General features: G+C 31.5%; 1 protein-coding gene across 2 annotated transcripts in view; it reads right to left on the bottom strand.

Moving 5' to 3' along the window:
- The window catches only part of LOC121126466 (uncharacterized), an 82,087-nt gene extending 73,870 nt beyond the window's left edge, over positions 1 to 8,217 (bottom strand). For both annotated transcript variants that reach the window (XM_040721796.2, XM_040721795.2), the window contains exon 1: positions 8,052 to 8,217. The gene's annotated coding sequence lies outside the window, so the exon portion shown is untranslated. The remainder of the gene's footprint in view (positions 1 to 8,051) is intronic.
- Between the last annotated feature and the right edge of the window lie 1,039 nt (positions 8,218 to 9,256).

Raw genomic sequence — 9,256 nt, forward strand, 5'->3', positions numbered from 1 at the left:
CTGGTTATTCTGGAATAAATCCTGCTCCAATTGCCCCAAACTGCATCTATTTAAAGTTTTTTATCATACCAAAAGTCATAACAACAATTTTAGGAATCTAATATAATGATCTGAAGAATGATTCTCTTTCAAATAATTTTGAAAATTTCCAAGTATGAAAATAAATTGGAAAAATCATTTTTCGTCGGTTCAACTTTGAAACAATTAATATTTTTTCAACTTATTACAAATTCAGGAGATAAATTCAAGTTATTCTAATAAATAAAATATTATGTCAAATCCTTTTTTTAGAAATATTTATCTTCGAGGGAAAACGACTGTTCTTCACTACTCCAGTGACGTAATCATGGAGCCACGAAAGGTGTTCTTGGTTATTATGCTTCAGTGCGTCTATTTTGCATTGTGTTTTGGAGATTTAACATTATATCGTGAGGATGTTACAATGAGCCAATCTGAGGGACTCAATCTTACATAAAAGTTTCTCCAGACTTCTTCATCCAACATCCTGAGGATGGGGGTAATTTTTAAGCATTAGTGGAATAAATGAAAAGAGTTCTCTAATTCGTTTTGGCAAAAATAACAATTAAGGATCTTCCAGGGACTTGTTTGTAAAAATACAGGACATCCTCAGCCTGTACCTCAGCCAACTTTGACGGGTGTTTGTTAATGGGTTCTTCAAAATGACGTTTGGATCTGTATGTCCCATGTCACCACCTATACCAACCCGTTCAAGCCTTCGCCTTGTGATTGATAAAGGGTCCTTCTCTTCACGAACAATATTAAGAGTCGAAGCTTGTCTTATCATTTTGTTAGGAAATACTTCTAATGCAATGAATGAAGGGGTCGGAGGACCAAGATTTGAAATCTTGTCCAGACAACATCCGCTGTGTTCTACAGATATAAAGAAGTTATTCAATGCTGTTATTCAATTCCTGTCTGATATATTTTGGCCTGCAGAAGTAATCCCTGCACTATTAATTTGGAGGTCTTAACATTTCATCAAATCAATTCATTGCCATCATTAACAAAAAAGGAAGTCACGTTGCCTGACCCTTTACATCTGTAAAGATCCTCCTATTTATTGTTTGATTTGATTAGGATTAAGTTTATTGTAACGTTCTAATTTCATTATTTATTTATGTAAACAAACTTCCCTTGCTTTCTATATATATTATATATAAAAAAAAAACAAATACCGAGTGGTCCATTGAAATCTAAATACTTACTAATTCAGAATGAATTAGGGTTGAGTGATTGGCATTAATTTCATATTTTAATATACTAAAACATAAACAATTATTTAGATAACAAAAAAAAAAAAACCTAAGCTCTCTAGCTTAGGCACAAGTCGGAAAAATTACCTTAAAAAGGATTGCAGAATTTTCATTCAGGCACTCCAAAGCAGTTGAGCATATCCAGGACCACCGTCTACACCGTCAATACTTCTATACGTTAGAGAGTAAAAAAGGCTCTGTCAAGAAGGCTAAACTAGTTCAGAGGAGATATAGAAAACAGCCGAGACAAATTCCCCCAGTTTATGAGGGCCCAAACAAGAGATCTCGGTGCTTCATACCAAATTATCCAGAGATCTATTAAAAAAGTGGGCGGACACAGCATTGTGAGGGGAAGAGGCCACTTTTCAGGCTAGTAATGAAAGAAACTCCTCTCCTCCGTTGGCTCTTTTTAATTGAGTTCTTTTAAAATATTTTTTGACACTTTTGGCCAGCACTGACGCTATAACAGAGGACTACATCCCCAGCGAGTGACAGGTCTTCTGCAGTCGCCTGGAAACTATCATTGCAGCTAAGAGCCAGACACTTTAGTGATTAAGAGAGGTCAGCCACAAATTTATTAGGGTATTAATTTCGTTAATTAATAAATTATATGTTGTTGAAGTTTGCAAATCAACGTTTTGAGATTTTGATGGACACTCGGTATGAAAGCATCAATGAAAAAAACATAAACAGTAGACCTGTTTATATAACTATAAATGCTTACATTTACAAATAGCAATACGTTGTACAAGGTTAGTAGCAATAAATGAATGAACAGATGTGGGTAGTTTAAACAAAAAGTGAGATTTCATCGTTTGTATGTACATAGAGAAATAAATGAAATAAAAAAATCGTTAGGAGATTGAAATTAAAGCATCTGTAACATGATACAGACATATTTAGTTTCGTAGGTACTATAATAATGATTTAATTTACAAGAGAGAAACGAAAGGTTAAACCTATAATAAAATAATACCTATTTATTTTTAAGAAAGATACAACAATATTTGTCAATTGTAAATACCATGTTCATTACATTCTCCATATTCCAATTTTTGAGATGATTAACGTAGCACTCTGCGTGCACGTATTTATTCCTACATCTATTCCGGTATTATTGAACTCTTTAACTTCATGTCTTCGTCAGCTCCTGGATACATAAAGAAAATCCCGTCCTTCTCCCTCACTATTACTCCACAGCCTTCCTTAACCCTTTCCTCGAACATACCCTGTATCTCCGATAATTTCCGCCAACACACGAAGAGGCCAGAGAACGTTTCCACTTTCTCCTTACATTCACTACATTTTCTTTCTTATTCCAGGATGTGCTTGGAATTCGTATAGAGAGAGCCTGTCGCCCATCGGTATAGAAATAACTTCTGATGCGAGTTTGCGAAAGGGTTATTTAAAATAAGTTTTGCATTATTCATAATAGAGTCGTCAAGAGCCCCGTGACTATGAAGTAGCCGTTTCTCCATCAATTATCTGGGATTGTAATGTCTTAAACTCCTTACTAATTTTAACTTTTCTATAGGAACATTTCTAAAGGCCAAAAGACAAGGATTGTTGGGTTTATAACAACTTTGCTTATCTTTGGAGCTCTCCTCAATATGACCCCAGTTCAAGAATGAAACACACTTATAACCTTCATTCATGAGCAAATCCACTAATTATTTCTTTATACTTCATTTTTCTGTCATCAAGTGTAAAGCGTGTTCATAAGAGAAAAACTAAGAAATAAATGGAAAATGAGAGGATTTTGTCATAAGGTCCTTATAGAATTAAGGAACTATTGCAGTAAAGATGGACTCAAGGATAATAAATATAAAAAGGAAGACATTATGCGTGCTTAATGAGTGCGTAAGCACTTCAGTGAACCCATCTGTTTTCCTTTTTAATCAAAATCTTTAAAAAATGGTCGTGGTTTAATCTTTAAAAAGGCCGCTTCTCCAATTTGGATGATCGATAGTAAATATTTGAAAGTAACATAATTATTTGCATAAAAACAACAACTAACTTTTATGTGCATTATTGATTAGGACTGAGCTCCTCATCAGTCTTATAAAGATTTCTTCTTCCTCAGTGGAAAAGAAAAAGACAAACGTATGGAAATGAGAAAAAGAGAAGGTGTTGATTAATTTGGAACAGTTTATTCGGTTTGATGTTTGAATCAGTGTGACTTAGTCACTAGTGGGAACCATATAATTATCAGGTAATTAATTGCCATTACACCCGTTATGTCAAGTAAAAAACATAGACGAGAAATAGAAACCTTGCCCATTATTATATTCGATTGAGGATTAATTATGATTCTCCAAATATATTTTTAACTGACAAAACTTATTTGAAGCGTAAATTATAGGACTGTATTGTACCTTGATAATGATATTAAGTATCAAATGATTCTTATTATAATATATTAATACTTTACAGATCCGCTGGAACTAGTATCTTTATGTTATTGTATTCATAAATTTGCTAACGGATAAGGGTCTAAATGACAAGTTCTAGAAAGTGAAAGGGACTTTTTCTGGTAGGCAATCTGAAGAGGCTTTTTTATTTTCCAAAACTGCACTCATTATCATTAAATTTTTGACGACAGAACATCTCAATATAAAGTAACAACCTGGATGTCTGCTCATTCAAGACGTAGACTAACAATGAGGTTTTGCTTGGAAGTTATAAGTGTTTGTCCGTGGGGGACTCCAATGATAATTGAAAACAGGCATCCGAGTAATTCCATGCTATATCATCGTTATTAACTGAGTCAGATTTGTCTTTGCTGTTAGAAAGCTAATCAATTAACACGTCATGACAGCTAAGCCTCCCTTATTTTAAACATTATTTAAATTGTCAAGATGATTGAATTAATTTTTGGTTTCTTTTATTTTAACAAACTGGGAGGACATGCTTTGTGCATCAATGAGTATAAGTGTTTAGTATATGCAGCAGCATAATTTCATTTTTTCAAAGGGAATAAAACAATTTGTATAAGTTTGCATTTAAAGTGCATTATATAAAAATTTAAAGTATTTAAGATGAAGTAAACATTCACTCCGAATGCAATGAGGACATACACTTATGATTCCATTACCAACTTTCATTGCATCTCTCCATCCTTCACTAGCACACCCACAAGTTGTAGTTACTTTAAAATAGGATCTTCCCTTCTCCATTAATGGATAATAATGTAGCTTTGGAAATTTAAAAAAAATATATATATATTCAGCCTTTCTAGGACATTCTTTACAACCCTCTGGTAATTTGTATGTCTTTAACAACCAACCATAAATAACTAAATTAATAGTTAGGAAGGCTGATACTTAAACACAAGAACAGAGATGATATCATTAACTCAGTTAAATGACTTTGAGTAGTTATGAAATAAAGAAAATAAAACAAGGAAATGTTAATTCTACTCTGGAATACACTGATAAGTCCGCTGTTGCCTTATAATCAAGAAAAAATAATTTATGGAAAAATTAAAGAATAATCATAACAAAAACTTTTCAAATGGCAGTGTGTTGCGATTTGGCAAAATAAGAGTGTGTTTTCTTTTCTCAGCCTCTTATCATTTAGATTTCTACTACATATTTTTTACATACAAAAATTTGTGTGTGCTTAGTAAAAAGAAGAGCTTAAGCTTGGGGATATGTTGTAGAGTTGTCATTCTAAGTCCTTGTTGGATTCGGAATAGGATTGAAAACAAACATCGAAATAAGTTTCACCTATGTTCTTTTTGATTTCCGTCTTTCCCTCATTTTGCCCCAGCTGATTATAGTTGATCTTATGAAATGATAAATAGTGATACAAATCGTGTTATTAAAAAACAAAACAAAAACTGAAAATGCACGTGATCCCTCTGACAATTTGAATAATGTTTGGCAGAAGAACAGATTGCTGTTTTGACGTTTTATTGGATTACTTGCAAGTAGCTATTAGATGAGAGGAATAATAAAAAAAATCCGACTCAGTATCTACTAATGCTATAAGGATGAATTAAAGCAAAGTCGGTCCTCAATCCTACTCCGAGTCCAGCATGGTGTTACAAAAATCATCAGTTACTCTTTAAAGATTCTTTATATTTATTTTTCTTTCTTCAAGAATAAAAAAATAATGATGACAGTCACATGTATATAAAATATGTCCTAGAAAGCGGGAGTGGTTTTTTTCAATTGGAAAACTGAATATGTCTTCTTAATTTCCAAAACTGTAGTCGTTATTATTTTATTCTTGAGAAAGGAGTATCTAACTATAAATTAAAAACTAGTACATGTGCTCATGCAATGCCAAAGTTTTGCTCCTCGGGAATTTTAAGTGTAACACATTGGCTCAAAAGTCCCGGGATTAACAAAGGAAACACATTATTTCTCGTTCCAAATTGTTTTGCAGTGTATAATTCAAACAAAAATTGTTTTTGATTCATTCCCTTAGAAATGTTAAAATGAGCGTTTCATTTAGTACAAAAAGTGACAAGATAAAAAACTGATTGTCATGAAATTTTGAGAGCTATTTTAACATACAAAAAATAAACATGATTTCTCTCACTGGATATACCATTGTCAACGTTCGAGGTTTCATTCAAGCTTTGTCCCATAGATTAATTTAAAAATAGGTTTCACACAACCATTATATTATATATATGGACCTTATATTTTTTATCTAGGCATATCTCATGTTGTCAAGAAAGTGTTATTAAAATGTCATTTCCATGTTTTAACCTACTTACAACCTTCTTGGAAAATAAAGTAGAAAATAATCTTATTTATGAATGCACATAATTCATAACATATGTCAATCCATTTTCGTAAAACAGGTAGTTTTCACCTTTAAAGACTCGAGAGTGACAAAATACAATTTCATAAATTTAAAAAACAACAAAATTTGTCTTTTTCTAGCCTGTTATTTTATAGCTCAGGTAGTAAACATCATTTAATAACGCGATAATTGAACTGGGTCCAAAATAAAGCCTATGTAATTACATAATAAACAGTTAAACGATTATAATAATTACACCGTTCAAATTTTGGATTATTTTTTAAATATTTCATCCATTTGCTCTCATAAATATGAGTTTAAATACTAAAAATACTCTACATATATGAAGCATCGAAATTTTTCTAATTTTAAAGTTTTTTTAATAATAAAATGAGTTTGGGGTTTTAATAAGATACAATTTGTTATTTTGTTCTAACTAATCATAAATCATGTCATTTTTTTAGAGGATTACTTAATGAGAATTTTGGGTAATCAAATTTGTATCAATCAGTTTTGATGAGATTGCGTGTGTTACATAAAAAAATATCTATAAAATTTGTAGGAACCGTTACATGTCGGTCCTTACATTGAAAAAATAAAAAATAATGATGTTTGAATCTGGACTGACTAATATACTTAATAGTTTTATATATTAAAATCCTACAATACTTGCATTACGACATAAGACATTGATCATTTTTAATAATAATCTTAAGAACAAGAAATTGGGGTTTCAAAAATCTACAATTTGTTATTCTTAGATAATAATAAATAAATTCTTATTTTTGAACTTTATATGAACATTGCTTATCAAATAAGTATCTATTAGTTTTTGATGAGGTTAAGTGAATAATATAAAAAAAATAGTTACAATATTATATTTTTGTAGCTATCTTTGCACGCTTCAGGAGAACTCTGAAAAGTATTGGTAATAAATGTAGATACATATATTGTAATAAGAAAACCTTTTATAAATCTTAGGTTTTATAATAAGGATTATAACAACATTTCTATTTGAAATGTAATATTTAAACCTTGTACTTTTACGAGATATTTTCTTTTGTCTGGAAGCCATAGTCTTGAATTGAACAAGACTTTCGATTCGAGCTAGACTTTTCAGTAATACCACAGCCCAGTCAAAAATTTATATTTTTCAATTTTATATTATATTCATCCTCCATAGTAAACATCTTTTTGTTAGCGCAATTACCGAGATGGATATATAATAACCCCCAAAATAACATGTATTTAATTAAATGACAAACACAGTTAAAAGATTATATTAATTTCGTCATTTAAATGTTGTATTATTTTTTTTTAGTATATAAACTATTTTACACTTGTTAATATCAATTTAAATGCTGCTAAAACTTGAATGATTATAAAATTTCGATAAAAAATAAACCTAGCAAGTTTGGGATTTCAATAAGATACCTAAAATTTGTTATTCTTATAGTCGAAACATTAAATTTTCATTGTAATTATAAATTACTGTAGATATTCATTATTTTATGAAAATTTTCGTAATTAAATTTGTATCTGTTTTGATGAGTCTTCCTAAAAAGGCAAGATAAATAAGAGTTGCACATAATCGAATTGAATGTTTCAGAAGCTTATAGAAATATAACAGATGGAATTCAAAAGACAGCTGCCAAAATTTCATGACCATATCTCTTTATTTTATGATTTATTGTGCAAATTTACACGCTACTTTTGTTCTTTTCAAAACATTTTTTTGAATTGTGTCTTGATAGGTAAAAATACTGTTCAAACTTATCAATGTCTAGAAAGTCGTATGAAGAATCTGATCCATAAAGCGAATAAAAATAAAATAAAAACCGGTTTTTCTTTGTGAAGCCCGGGAATTTTAAGCCCATGTGTTATCGGCGATCTGGGTGTATCTTAGCCCAGTTCATTAACGGAGTATTAATTATAATAATAATATTGCATGTAGATTGAAAATAAATTATTCAATGGGTTGTAATGAGTGAAATGCGTTTATGTAGAAAATCTTCTTACTTGTATATGTGAGAAAAATCTTTTAGTTCCCTTTTCTCTTCGTTTCGAATCTGCAGCTTGAGGGATTCCGCATCATTTCTGCTTTTTCTTCCTGAATCATTCACCGACAACACTTGATCCGCTCTCCCTCTTTCTCTACTCTTTAAAAGCTACTATGGTATATGGCATAATAAAATCTTGTAATATTTTAAAAGGGGGGGGGGGGATAAATAGTTCCCGGCTTTCTTTTTCTGTTTTTTTCCTTCCCTTCTTTTTGAAGCCCCCTTCTTGGAAATACTCCTTGTAAAAAGGAAGAGTTTCACGACGCTACGCCAACAACACGATTTTTATGTATTTTAAAGCATCGCTCCGTGTAGTAAATATTGTAGTAACAAGAACAATAATAAAAAAGGTCCCCTAGAAAAATATGTATATGAAAAAGGCGTGCTATTATTCGCAAAATTTCCTCCCCCTTAATTTATCTCTCTCTCCTCTTGGCATTAACTTCCCTTCTTTAAGTCTTTGTTTCTCGGTAAAGTATCTATGTAAAGATTAAACATTTATAAATCATTTCGTATTTAATAGTAGTGAGGACTGTTTGATAAAATATTCATTTTTATATATGGCGTTGTCCAGGGATACGCACGCACAATCCCTTTTTATGACCCCTTCGATAGTTTGAAAAAGATAGGATAATTATGAATAATTAATTACTTAGAAGTACAGGTACTGGATCTTGATTAATAAGGGAAGCAAGTAAAGAATTGTCATTTTAACTACAAGTTCTAATAATACAAAAATTAAATGTGTCTCCCATCTTCTCCTATCATTCTCACGATGATAGGAGCTCTACGTCCACGGAGGAGACTTTATCCTAGTAATTGATGTTGGAGGCCTTTTTGTGAATTGGCAGAGAAGAAGTAATCCATGGGATTCATAACCGGTGAGCTAGAAGGGAAGGTTTGGGGCTCCAAAAAATGCCTTTCCTCTTATTTCAACAAGTTTTGATTCTTGAGGGCCTTGTTAGAGACCCCCAGTCTTGTTGAAAAAGGAATTCGGCACCATTGACCTCAGCTTTCATCCAAGGTGTCACTTGGTCAGCAAGGAATTCAGAGTACCTTTCATCACCTCCCCTCTCCTTTAGCCTCTAATGAATATTACGATTGACTGTAGTTCAGTTTTCTTTTGTTTCTCTATTTAAATTATAAAATAAGTGAAAGAAATAA

The sequence above is a fragment of the Lepeophtheirus salmonis genome, chromosome 11 (genome assembly GCF_016086655.4).
Source record: "Lepeophtheirus salmonis chromosome 11, UVic_Lsal_1.4, whole genome shotgun sequence".
NCBI classification, from domain to species: Eukaryota; Metazoa; Arthropoda; class Copepoda; order Siphonostomatoida; family Caligidae; genus Lepeophtheirus; species Lepeophtheirus salmonis.